Raw genomic sequence first — 22,746 nt, forward strand, 5'->3', positions numbered from 1 at the left:
GAATTGGCCCAGTGGCCTAAAGAAAAGACCTCCCTAGTCCAACCAGCTCTCTGTGATCTTCATAAGAAAACCACACAAAAAGCTACCGGCAGGAAACTACCCTGTCCCAAAACTGAAAACATGACGGTCAGAGCATCGACACAACTCCTACACTAATCCCTACTCGAGGAGCCCACCCTAGCACTCGATCCTACATGCTAGCGCGGTCGTCGTCCGAATCTACATCCAGGACGACTAGGTCGACATACACAACGCTGCCCTCTCTGTCCACCCTGATGCGCTCCTGCACTGGCCTATTGGGCTCGGGGCCCGGAACAAGATCCTCGATGACAGCAGCTACAGACGGACTAGACTCCGTCGAGAACCCACCCACTGGCACCTCCTCAGAGGGGTCCTCATCATCCGAAGATGATGGTGGTGGTGGTCCTCCCAGGCCGGGTCCACAATGCACACCAGGCGGCAAGTTGAAGCTCACTATGTGTCTCCTCATCACCCCCTCCGTCAAGCGTCCGAATCGGTCAACACGGTCCTCCATGATCCGACCGGTGTAGGTCGCACGGTGGCCTATGGGGTCGACCACCCATGCACCTGGGTCGTCCTGATCAAGCATCTCGTACCTGGTCCCCCCCGAGGGGCTGACCATCGTAAACCAATCCGCCATACTCATCTGACAAATGGCGTAGTCCGCCCAAACACACACAGCAGACGCGAGGGTCAACTCCAAAGAATTATATAAATAATAAAACCAGATATAATATAGGATAATAAATATTTGCCTCTCAGGCTTATAATTTTAGGGATGACTTCCTAGGGTTGCAAGTATCATAATGAATATAAGAAATCATAATAACAAATAGCATGCCTCAAATATGATAAATAGGTACCAATCACACTCAGCAACTAAGTCAGCATGTATGTTGCATGAAATGCAATGCTGGGTAACAAAATGCATTCCGGAAGAAGGATGGACATCAACGAGGCGGCCCTAACACCAGCCACGGTGGGTACCTTCCTGCTCGCGTGTCTCTTACACCACACAAAAGTAGTCAGATCAGCAGTGAACCCGTAGGTCTGCCATTCCGTCTGCTACTGAGGACCACCGTAGTGTCCTAAATATGGAAATCCGGGTCTTATGACCATTTTGGAATCCACCGAGGTCCGGTATCACGCCGTGTATTAACCTCAAAATGAGTGCATGAATGCAAGTGATTAGCCAAACAACGTCTCCGACCTCACCCGACACGTCGCCACGTGTTCTAAATAACTTAAAGTCTCTAAAAAAAAATACCCTAAGGCAAATGTCGATTCTGCGACAAAAATGAATTAGTCAAAAGAAGAAGAATGTACTTGGGAACTCATGGTTCCCGGCTAAACTTTAGATAGCCAATCAATAAACTGCTCATCGAGCGAAAAGGTACCGAAGTACTTGGAAACTTATAGTCTTCGGCTAAACTTTAGATAGCCAAACATTAAACTGCTCATCGAGCAAAAGAGTTTTCAACATACTCGAAGACTTGTATATTTCCTCAAAACGTGGACTCGACGACACTTCTCATATTTCCCAAACTAATATTCAGGCTCTAAGCTCTTATCTAAGGGTATTATTATTGTTCAAAGGATTTAGAAATTGATTAATGTCTTATGAGTTTTCCGTGATAAAATAGTTTTCATTTTAATCTTATAATACTTCCTAAGAGTTTTCAGAGATCCCATAATCTCAAATAATTCCCTGAGAAGGTCTCGATCCATTAAAACATAACAAGGTCCGAACTCCGTTCGTCCTTTAAAACTCTCTCAAAATCTCATAAAAATTTGGCATGACCTGCCCGTAATCCTCACTCCTCAGAATCTCAGGTACAAGTGGAATAGCATAAATAAAACAGCTCAGTCAAAAGCATAAACAGCATATTCCAACACATCCTAAGTTAACCATGTAGCACGTAGCATGTGAATCATTTAGCACACAATATCATGGCATCAAATACTCAGCAAGGTCGGTCGAAGCCTCAGAGAACAATTCAGACATTTAGCAATTTAGTGCATAACACATAAATCAAGTCGAATTTGTCGACCCCTAAAGCATTATCTAGTAATTCAGAGAGTAGCCCTCACCGGTGGGTCTTCCAGCTTCCTCCTCCAAGTGTCCTTCACGCTCTTCTCCTTGTTCTCCAGGAATCTCCTCAAAAGAACCTTAAGCAAAAATCACAGAAATCAACACCAAGAGTCAGAAACTCAGCAATCAAGGAGTCCTAGGGTCACACGGTACACTACCACCTCCGTGGTACGACAATCTAACGCGTTAAGACAAGTTTTCGAAAAATCGGATTCATCCCCCCCCTTGATATAGCTCTCGGCCACTTCCTTTAATTAGGAGGGTCGAATTTTCTTCGATCAAACTTGGTTCCTAGGTTAACATAAGCCGTAACTAAGACGGTTCTAAGCTCGGAAAAATTTTCGGATCGAAAACTGATATAGGGGTAGTTTGGTCATTATTTTTAGCTCAGAATTTCAAAACTGGATTTTTGAAAAACAGATTGGATGGAGACGTCCACAACGACGTTTATGACGACAAATCCTACTAGCACTAAGCCAAGTCGATAGATTAGAGCTTAAAGGTTGCGACTTTACCGAAAAATGGGTATTTAAGGTAGAAATTGATCTCGGCGGCATTTCGTCGACATTTGACAAAATCTAATCCGCAGAACACGCTCAGGAGCATGCAGGGAAGAAGTTTAGACGCTGAAATCAGCTTATTTGGACAGTTTTTCAAAAACCTCAAAATTTTGAACTCAGAAAGACGTAGGAGAAGTGGACAGAAACGACGATTCGAAGGAGAGTATAGTTTACCTACCTCGAGGTCTTCGATTAGCGACGATTGGTGAAGCAAACGGGCAAGAAACGACGAAGATCCGGATTCTCTCTCTCTCTCTAGGTGCTCGCGGGTTTGGGGAGGGGAAATGGGTATTTTTTTGCAAAAAATCTAATTTTCAAGCTATTTATAGGTTTTGGAAAAAGCGGAAAAAAGATTTTTTCGCGGTTCCGATTTTTCCTGCACGTTCCTCTGCGAATTCTAAGATTGGTTCTGGCGACAGAATTCCATAACTCAAAACAGGATTCTTGGAATTAAACCAAAAGATCCAAAATCGGCATAAGTCGGTGTAAGTCGGTTTATCCCGAAAAACTACTTTTTGCAGTGATCGTCGGATGAGAAAACTTCCTTCTGAAGAAAGATTGGGATTAACGAAAGAAATTGGAGAACGCGGGTGGAATCTTCATTTGCAGCTCCGAATAGAAAAAGTCTTCATCGTCTGTCGATCTTAGGTTTCTCGAACTATCAGGGATTCCGTTTCGGCAAACTTCCGAGAATTGGAATTTGACGTTCGTACTTTCCAGGATTTCACATCGAAATAATTGTTTAAGGACGGAAAAGAGAAGTTCTAACATTTCTCTGAGGATTTTTGGAATTAGTTTCCATCGTGTCCTAAAGCGTAAATTAACTATTCACTAATACCTTTGACCTAGGATTAAGCGTATGTTAGTCGTGCTATAACTCTTATCGGTTTTTCGATAATTCTTGGACTTTTCCTGAACCTTTTTCCTTCACATATTTATCTTAATCAAATAAACTCTCTTATTTTATTCACTTATCCAAAGCGTTAAAACTTGGGCCTTACAAAATCAATGATGGAGGTTCTCCTGTGAAATCTTCTTTTGATGTTTTGCCCGATGTTGAGACATCTGTGTCTCAGGAAATTTCTGATCAAGAAAATCCTGGAAAGGATTCCACTTCTCTTGAAGATTCAGGAAATGCTACCTAGCCTGATGTCTCTGTGTCGTCCTCTTCGAAGGATGTTGATCCTAAGAATGGCAATTCTGAGGATACCAATTCTGAAGAGCCAATCCAGGCTCCAGCCCCTGTTCAGAACATCTTTGATGATGATACTGATGATGTTCCTCTGACTGATTCTTTTGCTGATAGTGTTGCTGGTAGGATGAAGAGGAAAAGAAGGGTCTCTACTTCTGAAATCACTCCTACTCCACCAAAGAGATCCAAGTCTTCTCCTATAACCTACATGTCTAGACAGGCCAGTGTGAAGGGTAAGGGAAAGCAAAAGGAAGAGAAGACTCCCATTGAGAAGAAGAAAAAGAAGATTCCAGATGAAGTTGAAGACTCTGAGTCAGATGCTGAAGCCGTTGTCCAGGACATTCGACCCTCTGAGACAAAGAAGTTTTCTGGTAAGCGTATTCCTGAAAATGTTCCTGCTCTTCCTATTGATAGAGTGTCGTTTCACTTGGAAGAGAATGTTCAGAAGTTGAAGTTTGTTTGTAAGAGAAGAATGGCCAAGGAAAGGGAAGTTGGCCCTGATGTACTTGAATGCAGAGATGTTATTGCACTTATTGAGAAAGCAGGTCTGATGAAGACTATTCAGAATGTTGGAAGGTGCTATGAGAAGCTTGTGAGAGAATTCTTGGTGAATCTCTCTGTTGATGTTGGACTTCTTGAGAGTGATGAATACAAGAAGGTCTTTGTGAGGGCTAAATGTGTGGTGTTCTCACCTGCTGTGATCAATCAAGCACTTGGAAGAAGTGCTATTGAATTTGGTGATGAAGAAGTGTCCATGGATGATGTTGCCAAGGAACTTACTGCTGGTCGTGTGAAGAAGGGGCACAGCAAGAAGTTGTTGTCCACTGGTAATCTCAGTGTGAAGTATGCAATCCTTAACAGGATTGGTGTTGTGAATTGGGTTCCTACTCAGGATACCTCTGGTGTTTCTGCAACCCTTGCCAAATTGATCTATAGGATTGGCAAGTCTATTGCTTTTTGTAACATCCCACCAACCAGGTAAAGACCTCATAGGCAACGCGAAACCCTAGAGAGTCGGAATAGGTGAATATTCGCTAATAGTATAACTATACTATATGATATACGTATAATATATATATATATGTGTGTATGTGTGTATGTGTGAATATTTTACGATAGTACTTGTTTACACGTAAATCGAGACGTCGGTCAATCGACTTTAAATCGACCCGGCAATAGAAGTACCAAAGACATGGTCATAATAACCCCAAAAGAGGATGAACTCGAGATAGAGGTAGGATAGGCTAAATAGATGATCTGGTCAAATCTCTTGGTATTGATAGATACATTGTCTCAGAGTGATCGAAACCCGAATCAAGCTAAAAGAGTGATACCCTAATCACTCAAAAGAGATGATATTGAACCTTGAGAGGGGAAATACACTCTAATTTAGCACTAACAGACCTGAACCAGTATAATATTGCATCAGTTTTGTCCCGACATGGAAAATGATAAAGAAATCGACCAATCGGAGCTCTAGGATTTGTGTGCAAATGACCTAGGCATGCAATCAGCCATTACACCATGCAAACCTCACTTCTGATTGCTTCTGAACCTTCCCAAGCTGCAGCCACGCAACCTCAAGCCCTAGGATAAGCCCCATGCATGAAAAACCATTGGTGGTGCAACTTTGATTAGGTTTAAGCTTGATTTAGCAAATTAATCCCCCTAGAGCCTATTTAAAGCTTACCACTCGACTCCACGCGACCCTAGCTACCCACAGAGTGCCCTTGAATGTTCAGAGAGTACCCAGAGAGCCCAGAAAGAGGGAGAGATCGAGAGGAAGTTCTTGAACTTCACCTCTTCGAATCTTTCAAACCAGAGAGAGTTAGGACCTAATTCTTGTCCCATTGAGTTTCTGGAGATGAGAGGAAGAGAATCGAGTCATTTTGGTCAAGCTTTGGTCGAGAAACAAGGGATTCACCATCTCCGGCGAAGCTCCGGCGAGTCCCCGACCTATAACTCACCCTTTCTCCCATCTCCGAGCACTTCAGCGACACCCACGATCACCATTCAACTCCCCAAAGCCTGTAGATCAAGTTCCAGTACCTGAAATAGCACGGCGGTGACAATCTAGGACTCTCTGGTCGTCTTCTGCGACGAGAATCGTCTTCTCCGGCGAGTAAGTTCTGCAACTTGGTCGTTTTAGCTCGATTTCGATCCAAATTGTACCCTTAAGCATGTTAGGACATAGTTAGGAAGCTTTAGACTAGTTTAGAGCCATGAATCGTTAGGAATCGAGAGAACCAATACATGGTTTTTGAAGCTCGAAGAAGCTATCGGGTTGAGCTTCTGAGGGTGAATTGGCATGCATACAAGATTGGTTTATGCTTCTGGAAGATGATAGGAGCTTTTAGGATAGTTAGAATTGATGATTGAGCCCGGAGGTGAAAAGCCCCAATCTCACCTCTCGGCCAGCTTCTGAAATGGCTAATTGGAGCTGTTACAGTGCTCATAAGCCGAAATTGATGGTTCCATTGAACTCAGGAGGTAGAAAACTATAGGAATGGACTCTTAGATGTTAGTTTTAGGTTCAGTTTATAGATTTCTTAGTTTGCAAGTAGACTTTGAATTAAGTGCTTAAAATAAGTGATTCTGAATCTGATTATAAGCTGAGACTGGAAACTTGTGTCTAACAGAACCTGAGACCATTGGAAAAATAGGTAGGACTTAGAAGTTATAGCCTAGTTATTAATTTATTTTGCATAATGTGGCTTAGATAATTGAAATAATTAAATAGTAACATTTTAAACTTAAGTAAGATTTGTAAGCTAATGACTTAGGAATAACAAGGTCAGGAGATTGATGATAGTGTAGGACCTGAGGTCAGAAATAATGATGTGGAAAGAGTTATGGAATTTAGCTATTAAAAATGAAATTAGTTTGCATAATATGACTAAATAATTAAGTTATGGTATTTTGGATTAGTAATTAAGCTACGTGGATGGTCTAATGACTCAAAAATGATTAGGTCAGATTAGTGGACATGAAGGTATAAGGTCACACCCTAGTTAGTTGAGACCAAGGTTAAGTTAGAATGGTACTAGTTTAATAGTTTAATGATTTAGATAATTATAGTAATAATAATAATAATAGTTATAATGATAATAGTAATAAATAATTTGATAATTTGATTAGCCCAATCATAACCCTAGCATAATCAATGATGCAGAGGGAACAATCTCAGACCTACAAGATCCTCAATTGTTAAAGGTTAAAGGTAAGGGGGAGTTATACAAGACCTTGTCTTGGTACACAACTCATAAGTTAATCATTATTACGATAGAAAGCATATTATTACTTGCTTATGTGTTATTGGATGCAAGATTGGATGTTGTGCTTGAAGATTGAACGTTGGATGAATTGTTGTGCCGAATTGCTATGATTGTGATTCGTGCTTGAATGATGCACATTAGAAAGGGATGACAGTACGCTATGGGATATAGTGGTACTTAGGATTAATGAGCCTGAATGACATGGTATCAGGATTGTCTCTGATACATTGAAGCATCTGAGGTAGTGGGAAGAGGGAAAGGATAATCCCTGATTTAATGAGTTATTGGTACTTGCGTTTGAAAAATTTACCCACCTATAACGCCTTAGGGTTACCCATAGGACAGATAGAGTAAATGAATAAATAATAATAATAATGGGATAGGCAAGTGAGCACTTTTCTCTAAGCAATTAAAAGTACATTACCATTAAATGGCGGATTAGAGTTCCCGCTTGCATTCCTAAAACTACCTGATCTTATTAAAGATCCCACCTCTATAATACTTATGGTGTACTTACTCAACGTAAGGCAACAGATGCTCGTTTCTAATTTATTACAAACTTAATGGAAGTATAAGGGGGAGACGATTGATACTTGAAAACACACTTAAGGAGCAATAAGGAGTAGGAAAGTACTGTCACTACCACTAAGAGAGTGGGAATACAGAGACGCCAAAGGTGGTCATGTTCAGAGATGAATTGACCCGGGATTTACACGGCAGTACACCTCTCATGTCTGTTCCGGCAGGACCCCTGAGGTCGGGATTGGCATGATGTTTAAGGCAAAGAGTTGCGTTGTGTACTTCTGTCTGTGAGCTACTGAGCGATCATTGTCCGGTAAAGAGTGGACTGTAAGGAGTGTCCATGTTCCCGAGACGACTTTCCGAAGATAACGAAGCAATAGCTTCGGGCCCATAAATCATACTCATCACATGATAAAGAAAATAATAAAAAGGTTGGCGATGAACTCACCATTTCCTACGAAGTAGTGAGAGAAGTCAATTCGAAGGATGGAGACATAAGGTGGATTTAATCATACTGCATTATTACTTGTGCTTGCTAACATGTGTGTAATTAATGATATGTTAACTTGAGTTTTAGCGTTTATCTTATCTGATGTGTATTATTGTGCAAAGTTGCGTATGACTAACCCTTACACTTATTTTATAAAAGTATATAACAAGTGTGACAATGAGCATCCCTCCAGTCCTCGCAATCCACGCTGATTTCCCGTCCCGTGCTGGCTGGCATGTTGACCCAGTTACAGGATACTGCTTTTATCAGCGGCTCACGATTTTGTGGTGCAGGGATCCAGGAGCAGGGCATATCGGCTTTCCTGTGACACTCCCTATGGTGCTCTCATTCTTTCTGCCGACCCATGCTCAGCATGTTGGTCCACAGAGTCCCGGCAGCCCACAGGTGCCATACCCCTATGCAGGCGAGCCTATGGAGACCGTAGAGCCTCTCCCAGCCGTACCAGTCACCGTGGTGAGCCCACAGGGATCTCCTGATCAGAGGGTTCCGCAGACCCACGAGTCTATGGGATCTCCTCCACCCCATAGGAACTTGTCTTGCTTTCGGGTCACGGCCCGCAAGCGGGTGAGATCCCCTAGATTCTCGCGAGATGCCAGAGTTTACCGTCGCAGATTCCTGAGAGGCGAGGCGTCCGGAGACAGAGAGTCAGAGCAGGGTCCTATGTCAGAGCCAGTGTCAGTGCCAGCAGCCGGTGGGGGAGTCAGTGAGGAGGATCCGGAGGAGGAAGATCCGAGGGGATGAAGCCGTATGGTCCGAGTTTCTGATGATGATGATGATTTGTGTTTCTACTTCTGTATTTTGATTATCCGTACCAGACTATGTGCTTGAGGGCTCTGTGTCCTCCTTATGTGTTGTTTGTTTGACTGTAGACTTATGCGGTGGATCCGTCCACCAACTATGCATGTTATTTATGTTTCATGTGATCTGCATCATTATTCCTCGCACTCTTAGAGGGGTCGATTACCTCGGGATGAAAAGGGAATGCTCGAGTATACTTTACTCTTGCGGTCCCGGCCTAATGAGATAACAGTAAGTAGAAAAAAAAAACGTACACTAGTCTACGTCGCGGGCTCACTCCTAAGTGATGGAGTAGGGTGAAGTCGTCACTTTTGGAAGGGGGACGTGACACTTTTGACTTTGGAAGTTTTGTTTTTGAGCAGACAGAAGCATGATGATACTTGTGTGAAGCTGCCTGTTTCATTTCCTTCACTTCTTATCGAGATCATTCTCAAGCAGCATCCTCAGATACTCCCGGCTGATGTAGTGGCTATGTCTCGTGGAGTTCCAATCACCTTGGATCAACGTTTGTTTATGGAGCCACATGTCCTAGACATTGCCATGCCAACCAGCAGGACATCTGACCCTTCTGTGACTGAATCTGGCACTCAGGCCATAATTGCTGAGTTACAGGAAGTCTCCAAGGCTTTGTAGGAGACAATTAGGATGAGCACTGCCAGGAAGCTCAAGGTTGATGCTTTGCTTCTCAAGCTGCAGGAAGAAGAACGCCAAGGAGGTGAGCAAAGTGCTGCTGCTACAGCTGCTCAGGATGGAAGTAATGAAGAGGAGGAAGGGTCTGATGAGAGAGCAGAGGAAAGTGCAGAATAGTCTGGAGAGGAATCCAGTTCTGAAGACTAGATTGTTAAGTTCTTTTGCTAATTTTTTTTTGGATGTATTTGTGCATCTTTTGCAAATTTGTGCTAAAAAGGGGGAGTAGTTTGAAGTTTGAAGATTCTATCTACTATGGCTTGTAATAATTTGTGTTGCTACTGAGAAGACCTATGCTCAATGTTGCTGTTCTGAAGTCTATGTACTAAGAAGACCTATGTTGCTACTGTGAAGACTATGTGTTTTGCTAGTGTTAGCTTTGGTCTGTTTTATTTGAAGACAAGTTCAAGACAATGACTAAGTTGTGTTTCAAGTTGCATCTTCTGGTTTTATGTGGATAGCTTATGTGCAAGTAGCTTCAGATCGTATTTCTGATATGTTGGTGTTCAAGTTTATCTTCTTTGTTTGAGAGAAAAAGAAGCTGAGAGAGATCAAGGGTGAAGGAGGCTCGAACCAGAAGGGAGCCGCAAGGAGTTGTCTCTTCATTCATCACCTTTTCATCATCCTTTCATACCAAAAACTAAGGTGAGGGCAGATCTGGTCCGGGTAGAGTCTAGGCGAATTATTTGATGAAAAATCTATGATTTCATGTGAAAATATGCAATTCTGGGTGGGTTATGGTATGGGAAAATTAATTGCATGATAAAAACAAGGTGCAATGTTTTTGTTTTGATCATGTTTCGAGTGAATGATACCTAGAACCTATGAACTGCTTGTGTGCTCAGTTCACTAAATGTTTATCTCATCCTAGGAGTTTTAGTTCTATATGCTTCCCATGAATGGACTATATACTCTTCTTTGTTTGAGAGATGCATGAAGTAGGTTGTTGGATCTTTCTCTTGAAACCGGATGTAGTTTCTTTATCCCCCTGTTTTGTGATAAGTATTCGTTGTTGGACACTTGTTTTGGGAGCATTTTTTGCGCTTGAGGGCAAGCGAGTTGTTTTTACGCTCGAGGGTGAGCTGTCGTTTAGTATACTGGTGTGATGACCCTTAATAGTAGTGCTTTTAGGGTCATTTCTTTGTTTTTTTTGAGTCTTTTTGTTGAGTCTCATGTAGTGTTCACCAGGCTGAGGGCGAAACTTTAAAGCAGTATGTTGCGCGTTTCTGTGCGGATTCTGTGAATGTGAAGGAGTCCGAGTCGCGCGCTTCAGCGCGAGCGTTTAAGAATGACCTGTTGTTAGGACCATTAAACAGCAAACTAAGCAGGAAACCGGCTCGTTCCATGGCGGAAGTCCGCTCTCGAGCAAGCGTGTACATTTTGGATGAGGATGAATGGGAGTTCCAGTTGAACAGCCTGGCAAGGCAAGGCGCGGTGGCGAGAAAATAAAATTGACGGTAAGACCTGAAGGTATGAAAAACACTAGAAAGGGGTTTTGAATAGGGTTTTGCAATAAAAATAATTCCTTTAAGGTTTCAAGCAAATCTCAGGGTATCAAGTAATAAGGGAGCAAAGAGTAAAGAGAGAAGGACATAGTGTTTTTATCCTGGTTCACTTGAACAAATCCTCAAGCTAATCTAGTCCACCCGTTAAGGTGATTTCTTCCTTCGTTGAATGAAGGTAATCTACTAATCAAAGGTTGTTACAACTGCACTAGCACAACTTGCTACGTGGCTAACACACCAAAAAACTAGCAACCACTAAGACACACAAGTCTTAGTCTACTCAAGGATCCTGACCAACCTATCCCTTTAGGAAATACAATCATATCAACATATGAATAAAAATACTAAAACAGTATCAACATATGTTGTTCATAAAATATAGATCATATTATCACATAATATCATGCTATAAATCAAACCACGTTATCATATTACAAAAAAATTAAATCAAGGAAATAAAATCATATTATCACATAACATCATGTTTAAATTGAATCATGCTATCAAGTCATAATTGCATTTTGGCAACGGTTCAACATGTCTCTTGGATTGGGCGAGCCCCCAGGGGGCCTACGCCCAGGGGTTACCCGCAAAGTGGCGGTTGCCCGACCTTCAGATTGGGCCTCCTCCCGCGAGGCCCAGCCGGCCCAACAGGGGCAATTATGCGCGCTAGGCCCAACCCCCTTACTATAAATAGGGAGCGATTACCATTTGTAAGGGACTTTTGGGGCTCATTTGTTATACTTGAGATTCAGTTATTTTCTCTCTCTTGAGTGGTTATTCTATCTCTCTAGATTCTCTCTCCTAGTGCAATCTCTCTACTATAGGTACTATACCCTATCGTAATGTTCAAGGCAAGAACATTTGGCGCCGCTTGTGGGGAACCGTAAACTTTCTACTCCCAGATCACATGGATTGATTGCACAGTTTCATTTTGTGGAATTTCTTGATTCTCAGCATTTATGATGGAGGCTCGCAGTTGGAGACGACGTGTTCAGCCGGAGCAGCAGCAGCGCGGGTAGGTGTGGCAAGAGCGAGCAACTCTGTCACCTCCTCCACCTCCTTCGCCGCATTTGGTGGTTACTTAGAGAGACTGGCGACAAATGATGGGCAACATCTACAGTATCTGGCACAGGAATGATTACCTACAAGAGCAGCTCGATTTCATTCACCACGAGCAGCAGGACAAAGGCGTTCGCGAGGCGGAAGTGGTTGCAGAATTTGAGCCTTTCTCGGCGGAGGTAAGGGAAGTCACTATTCCAGACAACATGAAGAGCCTAGTGTTGGAGTCTTACAGTGGCAAGACCGAATTTCAAGGAAATAGTTTTTGAAGGCCTCGATGACTTTCGTACAGTCGAGGATGGGGAGCTTGGAGAGAAGGCCGATAATGGCCTTATCATCTTCGGAAAGGGACCTCTCAGGTGGGTCAGGAACGCCATGGGGCATCTCGGTCTAGAAAAAGGGGAAAAGGACGGTTCCGTCTCGGAGGGTAAAATCTTCTGGATAGGCAGGATGAACAATCACGCGAAAATATCGGCCCACAAAGCTCGTCTTGGGGTTTCTCTTGTAAGTGTAACACCCCGATTTCGGTGGCGTCACTTTAGTAACCAAAATAAACTTAATGCGGAAAAACGTGAATATTTTTTTTTCGATAATAACTAAGACAAGACTGAATTAAATAAAACCCAAATGCTAAAAGGTAATAAAACTAATATACAATATATAAACAGCCCCCGCTGTAAGTAACAACCTCGTCATGAGTAACCTCCAGTGACGGAAAGAAAACTGTAACGCCCGTAGGCAATATGTACAAACCAAATAAAAAGGTGAAGTGTCCGCAACACCATCCCTCAAAACTGAGAATAAGTCAGCCCAGATGGCCTAAAACAAGACCTCCTAAGTCCAACCAACTCCCTGTGATTCCCGTAAAGAAACCACACAAAAAGCTATAGGTGGGAAACTACCCTGTTCCCAAAGGAACAAATGATGTTCAGAGCTAGGACTCTACTCCTACACTAATCCCATCTTGAGGAGCTCACACTAACACTCAATCCTACATGCTAGCATGATCGTCGTCCGAATTCGAAATCCAGAACGACCTAGTCTACATACACCATCCGTCCTCCTCTCGCAACCGCGATACGCTCCAGTTCCTGCATCTCAACCCTAGTTCCTCCCAAAGGATGAACCATCATGAATCAGCCCGCCAAAGACATCTGACAAAGGGCGTTTGTTCGCCAAAGCACACACAGAAGACGCGAGGGTCAACTCCAAAGAATTATATAAATAATACCACCAATAGATACCATTAAAGGATTAGCCACTTAGGCTTATAACTAGGGATAACATCCTAGGGTTGCATTATTCCACAAAGAATATAACGACAGTAAAACACAGTTAACATGCATCAAGTAGAACTAACAAGTATCAAACACACTCATCACTAAGTCAGTAGTATGCATGTGGCATGAAATGATATGCAGGTTAACCCTGTTAACCAATATGCAATCCGGAACGGATGGACATCAAACGGATCAGCCCTAACACCAGCCACGGTGGGACCATTTCGGCCCGCGTGCCTCTTACACCACACAAAGGTAGTCAGATCAGCAGTAAACCCGTAGGTCTGCCATTTCGGTCTGCTACTAAGAGTCACCTAGCAGCGCTCTTACGCGGAAATCCTGGTCTTATAACCAATTTTGGAATCCGCCGTGGTCCGGTATCTCGCCGTGTTTAAACCACTTAATGAGTGCATGCAATGCAGTGATTAGCCAAACAACGTCTCCGACCTCACTCGACACGTAGCCACGTGTTCTAGCTAAATTAATGTCTCTAAAAGCTTACCCTAAGGTAAAGTCGATTCTGCGACAAAATACAATAATCATAAAATGAGTGCAATCACTCACGATGACTCTTCGAGTCATCAATGCTCTCACGAAGTCTCACGCTTCAGTGAAGTTTCATGCTCTCACAAGGTCTCACGCCTCAGTGGAGTTCCATGCTTTCCACAAGGTCTCACGCCTCAGTGGAGTATCCCGCATTCACAAGGTCTCACGCCTCAGTGAAGCTTCATGCTGTTCACGAGGTCTCACGCCTGAGTGAAGATCCATGCTTTCCACAAGGTCTCACGCCTCAGTGGAGTATCCCGCATTCACTTGGTCTCACGCGTCAGTGGAGTTCCATGCTTTCCACAAGGTCTCACGCCTCAGTGGAGTATCCCGCATTCACAAGGTCTCACGCCTCAGTGAAGCTTCTCGGCTCATCCCTTGGATGGCTAAAAGGTAATAAAACTAATATACAATATATAAACAGCCCCCGCTGTAAGTAACAACCTCGTCACGAGTAACCTCCAGTGACGGAAAGAAAACTGTAACGCCCGTAGGCAATATGTACAAACCAAATAAAAAGGTGAAGTGTCCGCAACACCATCCCTCAAAACTGAGAATAAGTCAGCCCAGATGGCCTAAAACAAGACCTCCTAAGTCCAACCAACTCCCTGTGATTCCCGTAAAGAAACCACACAAAAAGCTATAGGTGGGAAACTACCCTGTTCCCAAAGGAACAAATGATGTTCAGAGCTAGGACTCTACTCCTACACTAATCCCATCTCGAGGAGCTCACACTAACACTCAATCCTACATGCTAGCATGATCGTCGTCCGAATTCGAAATCCAGAACGACCTAGTCTACATACACCATCCGTCCTCCTCTCGCAACCGCGATACGCTCCAGTTCCTGCATCTCAACTCTAGTTTCCCCCGAAGGGTGAACCGTCGTGAACTAGTCCGCCAAAGACATCTGACAAAGGGCGTTTGTCCGCCAAAGCACACACAGAAGACGCGAGGGTTAACTCCAAAGAATTACATAAATAATAGCACCAATAGATATAGATAAGAGAATAGCCACTTAGGCTTATAGCTAGGGATAACATCCTAGGGTTGCATATTCCATAACGAACTTAACAGCAATAATAACAATTAACATGTTCCAAATAGGATTAACAAATAACAATCACACTCGACAACTAAATCAGTATGCATGAATGCAGGATGATTAGTCAAACAACGTCTCCGACTCTCACTCGACACGTCGCCACGTGTTCTAGGTAAATTAAAGTCTCTAAAAGCTTACCCTAAGGTAAAGTCGATTCTGCGACAAAAGACACTTCTTCACATCAACATAGTAACTCATGATGATCTCCGGATCATCCGACTCATCTCAATCCGATGGTCACAACTGCTCAACAAGCAAAGAGTATCACATACTCGGAAACTACCGGTTTCCCGGACTTATCCCCAGGATAGCCCAACAATTAGGCATGTCAAGTCGATCCAACCCCTTGGGTTGAACATACGGACTCGCACACGCAACTCCCACAATTAGGCATGTCGAGTCGATCCAACCCATCGGGATGAACATACGGACTCTCACACGCAACAAATGACAACGCCAAGTCGGTTCACTCAAAAGAGTCGAACATACGGACATTGCGCGTGTCCAATGACTATCGCCGAATCGATCCAATCCATCGGATTGAACATACGGATCCGCGCGTGTTGAAAAGTTGTCGCTGAATCGATCCAATCCCTCGGATTGAACATACGGATTCACGCGAGGTAAAATGGCAATCGCTGAATCGATCCAATCCATCGGATTGAACATACGGACTCACGCGTGCCTGAGTGACTACCGCCGAATCGATCCAATCCATCGGATTGAATATACGGATTCGCGCGTGTCAACAATTATTGCCGAATCGGCCCAACCCGTCGGGTTTGGACATATGGATTCGCGCCGCAAAGTCGAAGATACACCCAACAATATAGCTGCTCCAACAGCACAACCACAATAGCTGCTCCAACAGCACAACAACAAACGCTGCTCCAACAGCACCACAACATCTACATACTCGAAGCCCCTCAACTTTCTCAATGCTGGGATCCGACGACACTTCTCGTTTTCCAAAACTATGATTTGCATCCAAAGCTTCCTTCCGAGATTATTACCATTACTTAAAGATTTAGAGGTTGTTTAATGTCTTATGAGTTTTCTTTACAAAATAATTATCCTTTTAGTCTTACCGCGAATCCTATAAGTTCTCGGGATCTCCTAATCCCCAAATGACTCCAGAGAATGTCTCGATCCATACAACACCACAACAAGGCCCGAATCTCATTCGTCCTTTCAAGCTTTCTCAAAACTCTCAAAATAAAATCGGCATGACCTGCCCGCTTTTCTCACCGTTCAGAAACTCAGATTATAGTGCAAAAGCAGAATTAACTCATCATAATCAATCAACATGTCATATGTCAATATCTTAAGCAATAACCACATAGCACCTAGCATATAAGGCATGCACCACACATCCTAAATTACCCAATTAGCACTTAGCATGTCATTCACTCATCAAAAACATTCAGTAGATGCATCATCTACATTGTCAGCCGAAGCCTCAGAAAACATTTTCCAATCACACACAATTCCAGTGCATAAACAGTAAACAATGTCGAAACATCGACCCTAAGCATTTACTAGAGATTCAGTGAGAAGCCCTCACCTGTAGATTCTCCAGGACGATCTCCTAACACTTGCTCACAATCAAAGGCTTGCTCCTCTGGGAATTCCTCAAAATCACCTTTAGAGCAAACCACAGAAATACTATCAGAATCTATCGAAAACTAAGCTATCGATACTTACTAAGGTTACTCGAAGTAATCTATACTTTAAGGTACGATAATCTAGCGCGAAAGACAAGTTTTCGGAAAAGGAAATTTTCCTCCTCCTCCCCTATAGGGCTCGGCCACTTTTGGTAATTGTGGGGCTCGATTTTTCTTCGATCAAACTTGGTTCCTATGCTATCATTAGCCGTAACTAAGGGTATTCTGAACTCGGAAAAATTATCGGATCAAAAACTGTCGCAGGGGTATTTTGGTCATGATTTTTAACTTAGAAATTTCAAAACTGAAATCCCAAAAACCAAATTTTGCAGGGACGTCACCAACGGCGTTTATGACAACTAATCCTACTAGCACTAAGCTAAGGCGATAGTTTTCAGCCTAAAGGTTGAAGCTTTACACCAAAAACTCCAAAAATGGGTATTTTAGGTTCAAATTGATTCCGGCGGAATTCCGGCGACATAACGGAAAATCTAATCCGGCAGAAGTGATCTTGGGCGCATAAGGAAGAGGTTTAGAATCAGAAATGAAAGATTCAGGATAGTTTTGCAAAAACCCATAAACTATCCACTCAGAAAACTCTACAGAAAAGCTATGGAAAAAGCGATCGGAGGTAAGGATTAGCGACTATACCTCGAAGCCTTGAAGTAGCAACTGATTGATCGAAGATCAAGCAAACGATGAAGAAAATCTTCTCCTCCTTCTTCCTCTTTGTGGCCGCGGGTTTGGGTGGGGAAATGGGTAGTTTTTTTGGTTTTTTTCTTCCTTTCTTTGCTATATATAGAAGGTGGAAATTCGCGGGAAAATGAAAGTTTCGCGAATCTGATTTTTCCGGCGTCATTCTCCATGAATTATTAGATATGTTTTGGCAAAAGAATTCCAAAACTATAAAGAGGTCTCCTTGTATTTTTGGCAACTAACGCATAGTCGGTATAAAACTATTTTACCCGAAAAGTTGCTTTTTGCATCGAATGTCGGAATGGAAAACTTCCTTCGGAAGTAAGATTGAAATCATCAAGAGAAATGGGTGTACGCGTGTAGAATATTCATTTGAAGCTCTGAATAGATAGTCTTCATTGTCGAGAAATTCTAGGGTTTTGAAATACCAGGGATTCGGTTTCGGCAAACTTCCGATGATTGGAATCGGACGTTCGTAGATCCTAGAGTTTCGCCTCGAAACAATTGTGATATATGGAAAAAGAGAAGTTCTAACATTTCTCTGAAGATTTTTGGAATTAACTGCCATCGTGCCCAAAAGTGAAAATTAGCCATATACTAGGGTTTCTGACCTAGGTTTAAGCGTAAAACGTTCGTGCTATAACTTTTATCGATCATAATGCAATCCTTGAACTTTTCCTGAACTTTCTCCTTCATAAATATATTTCATTTAATAAACTTTCGTTCAGGTTTCCCTTCACATTACATCAACCCTAATCGTGAATAGGAGGTTTATTCACTTAGCATAAGCTTAAAAACTTGGGCCTTACATCAGTGAAGCTTCTCGGCTCATCCCTTGGATGGCTAACAAACTGCTCAACGAGCGAAGGAGTACCAACATACTCAGAACTTACCAAACTCCTCAACACTTGGATCCGACGACACTTCTCGTTTTCCAAAAACTAAGGTTTGCATCCGAAGCTTCCTTTCGAGTTTATTATCTTTATTTAAAGATTTAGAGGTTGTTTAATGTCTTATGAGTTTTCTTTTCAAAATAATATCCTTTTTAGTCTTATCGAAATTCCTATAAGTTCTCGGGATCCCCTAATCCCCAAATGACTCCAGAGAATGTCTCGATCCATACACATCATAACAAGGCCCGAATCTCATTCGTCCTATCAAACTTTCTCAAAACTCTCAAATAAAAATCGGCATGACCTGCCCGCTATTCTCACGATTCAGAATCTCAGATTCCAGTGCAGAGCATATTTAAATCATCACAATCAACAACATGTCATATATCAATAAATCGCATCATAAACACTTAGCACTTAGCATATAAAGCATGCACCACACATCCTAGATTACCCACATAGCACATAGCATGTAAGACAATCTCAAAAACATTCAGTAGATGAATCATCTACATTGTCAGCCGAAGCCTCAGAAAACATTTTCCAATCACACACAATTCCAGTGCATAAACAGTAAACAATGTCGAAACATCGACCCTAAGCATTAACTAGAGATTCAGTGAGAAGCCCTCACCTGTAGATTCTCCAGGACGATCTCCTAACACTTGTTCACAATCAAAGGCTTGCTCCTCTGGGAATTCCTCAAAATCACCTTTAGAGCAAAACCACAGAAATACTATCAGAATCTATCGAAAACTAAGCTATCGATACTTACTAAGGTTACTCGAAGTAATCTATACTCTAAGGTACGATAATCTAGCGCGAAAAGACAAGTTTTCGGAAAAGGAAATTTCCTCCTCCCCCTTTAATAGGTTCGGCCACTTTGTGCAATTATGGGGCTCGATTTTTCTTCGATCAAACTTGGTTCCTATGCTTTCATAGGCCGTAACTAAGGGTATTCTGAACTCGGAAAAATTATCGGATCAAAAACTGTCGCAGGGCTATTTTGGTCATGATTTTTAACTTAGAAATTTCAAAACTGAAATCCCAAAAACCAAATTTTGCAGGGACGTCACCAACGGCGTTTATGACAACTAATCCTACTAGCACTAAGCTAAGGCGATAGTTTTCAGCCTAAAGGTTGAAGCTTTACACCAAAAACTCCAAAAATGGGTATTTTAGGCTCAAATTGATTCCGGCGGAATTCCGGCGACATAACGGAAAATCTAACCCGGCAGAAGTGATCTTGGGCGCATAAGGAAGAGGTTTAGAATCAGAAATGAAAGATTTAGGATAGTTTTGCAAAAACCCATAAACTATCCGCTCAGAAAACTCTACAGAAAAGCTATGGAAAAAGCGATCAGAGGTAAGGATTAGCGACTATACCTCGAAGCCTTGAAGTAGCAACTGACGGATCAACGATCAAGCAAGTAATGAAGAAAATTCTTCTTCCTTCTTCCTTGGATGAACTCGCGGCCTTGAGGAGAGAAAATGGAGGAGTTTTGTGTTTTTTTCTCACTTGTTTGCTATATATAGAAGATGGAAATTCGCGGGAAAATGAAAGTTTCGCGAATCTGATTTTTCCGGCGTCATTCTCCGTGAATTAATTGATATGTTTTGGCGAAAGAATTCCAAAACTAAAATGAGGTCTCTTTGTATTTTTGGCAACTAAAGCATAGTCGGTATAAAACTATTTTACCCGATAAGTTGCTTTTTGCATCGGATGTCGGAATGGAAAACTTCCTTCGGAAGAAAGATTGAAATCATCAAGAGAAATGGGTGTACGCGTGTGGAATATTCATTTGAAGCTCTGAATAGAAAAAGTCTTCATTGTCGAGAATTCTAGGGTTTTGAAATACCAGGGATTCGGTTTCGGCAAACTTCCGATGATTGGAATCGGACGTTCGTAGATCCTAGAGTTTCGCCTCGAAACGATTGTGATATATGGAAAAAGATAAGTTCTAACATTTCTCTGAAGATTTTTGGAATTAACTTCCGTCGTGCCTAAAAGTGAAAATTAGCTATTAACTAGGGTTTCTGACCTAGGTTTAAGCGTAAAACGATCGTGCTATAACTTTTATCGACTTCAATTACGAACCTCAGACTTTTCCTGAACTTTCTCCTTCATACATTTATTTCATTTACTAAACTCTTGTTCAGGTTTCCCTTCGCCATGCATCAAACCTACTGGTGAATAAGAATTTATTCACTTGGTATAAACTGAAAAACTTGGGCCTTACAGTAAGGGTTAAGGCGCTTGCGCCTGGGGCGAGATTTCAAAGAGACCTAGCCGCCGGATTGGAGTCAACATCATAAAAATGAAAGAAATGGGCGGGTGACGGTTCGATTTGGATCGCGCCGTAGAGGATCTCAAAACACCTTATGAAGACCCAGGCGTTAGGAAGCAGGTGGCAAAGGAGCGGCGTTAATCTCACTCAACACCCGGCAGAGGAAGGGTGAAAAAGGGAGTTTCACCCTAAGCAGCTGCCATGATAGTTGGATTGTGCTAACTTTGTTGCACAATTATACATATTTCTGTCGTACGTCAGAGTGAGGAAAACGGGTTGTTATGCCATACTCATGATGAGCTTTTGGGAAAGTTTGACGGGACGAACCGAGGTTCGGACCCCTGTTATTGTTTTAGTGGATCGAGACTTTCTCTGGGAGTTACTTGGGACGATGAGATCTTTTAAACTCTTAAGATTAGAGACAAACCTAAATGGAAACTATTTTACAAGGAAAATTCATAAGACACTGAACAACCTTTGAACCCTTTAAATAATGATAACAATGTCAGATGAAAGCTTAGGACTTGGATATTAGTTTTGGAAAATGAGAAGTGTTGTCGAATCCCAGTTTTGGGGAAACTAATGAGCTTCCGAGTATGTCGATACACTTTTGATCGATGAGCAGTTTTATTGTTTGGCTATCTAAAGGATAAGCCAGGAAACTAATAAGTTTCTGAGTATGTTGATACTCTTTTGCTCGATAAGCAGTTTACTGTTTGGCTATCTAAAAGATAAGCCAGGGAACTTTAAGTTTCCAAGTACATTGGTACTCTTTCGCTCGCTGAGCAGTTTTTGACCATCGAAATTAGATGAGTCAGATGACTCAAGAAGTCATCAAGAGTGATTGCAGTTTTTTTATAATTAATTGTCTTTTGTCGCAGAATCGACATTTACCTTAGGGTATTCTTTTTAGAGACAATAAGTTAGCTAGAACACGTGATGACGTGACAGGTGAGGTCAGAGACGTTGTTTGGCTAATCATATTGCATCATTCGTACATTTTGAGGTTTATACACGGTGGGATGTCGGACCTCGGTGGATTCCAAAATGGTCATAAGACGCGGATTTTCACATAAGAACACCAAGAGTGTTTCTTAGTAGCAGACAGAAATGACAGACCCATGGGTTACGGTTGATCTGACTACATTTGTTTGGTGTAAGAGACGCCCGAGCAGAAAAGGTTTCACATTAGGCCAGTGGTGACTGACTCGTTCATGCCCAGCTATTCCGGAGCATTTTTGTTCTTAAGCATGTCATTGCATCTCATCATACATGCTGACCTAATTGTCGAATGTGGTTGATATTTGTTATCTTACTTGATAATTGTTAAATGGTCATTTATGTTTCATTGGAGGATATACTACTTACATTGCTATTATAAGCCTATTGAACATAAGTATCTATCCCCATAAACTTTATCTAATATGTGTATTATTTATGTAATTCTTTGAGTTGACCCTTGTGCCTGCTGTGTGTGTTTTGGCGTTGTACGCCCATTGTCAGACGATGATAGGTGGCGATGTGAGCAGATGCTACTCCATGTCGAAGAACTATAGAAGACTCGAAGAATAGAGTCGGGTGTAAGGCTAGAGCCTTTTGGGTAAAGAGCTTACATTGTTGGTTAAAGCTCACAGGATTATTTTATAAGTATTGTTTGAGGTTTTGGGTAGGTTCCGGTACATTGCTATCTTGCGATTCCCCGATGTGGAAATTGTAGGGAGTATATCGGATTTATGATGTCATTGCATAATAGATTCCTTGTTGAATCTAATTCTATTTGTTAGGGTTGTATGTTGGGTTCATCCGTTGCTACCTTCAAGTACTTGCCTTATTTAAGGCTGGATGTAAATTTATATACAGTTGGGAGTATGCATTTCATGTCTTAGAAATACTTTGAAAAGGAAAAAAAATACTCGCATTTATAAATCCCTTTTAAAAATAATGCATATTTACTTTAATAGGTTACTAAAGTGACGCCACCGAAATCGGGGTGTTACACCACTAATCCACGCACATGCGTCGCAATCCAGTCCATTTTCTGAGTATCAT

Source organism: Lotus japonicus, chromosome 4 (assembly GCF_012489685.1).
Source record: "Lotus japonicus ecotype B-129 chromosome 4, LjGifu_v1.2".
Lineage (NCBI taxonomy): Eukaryota > Viridiplantae > Streptophyta > Magnoliopsida > Fabales > Fabaceae > Lotus > Lotus japonicus.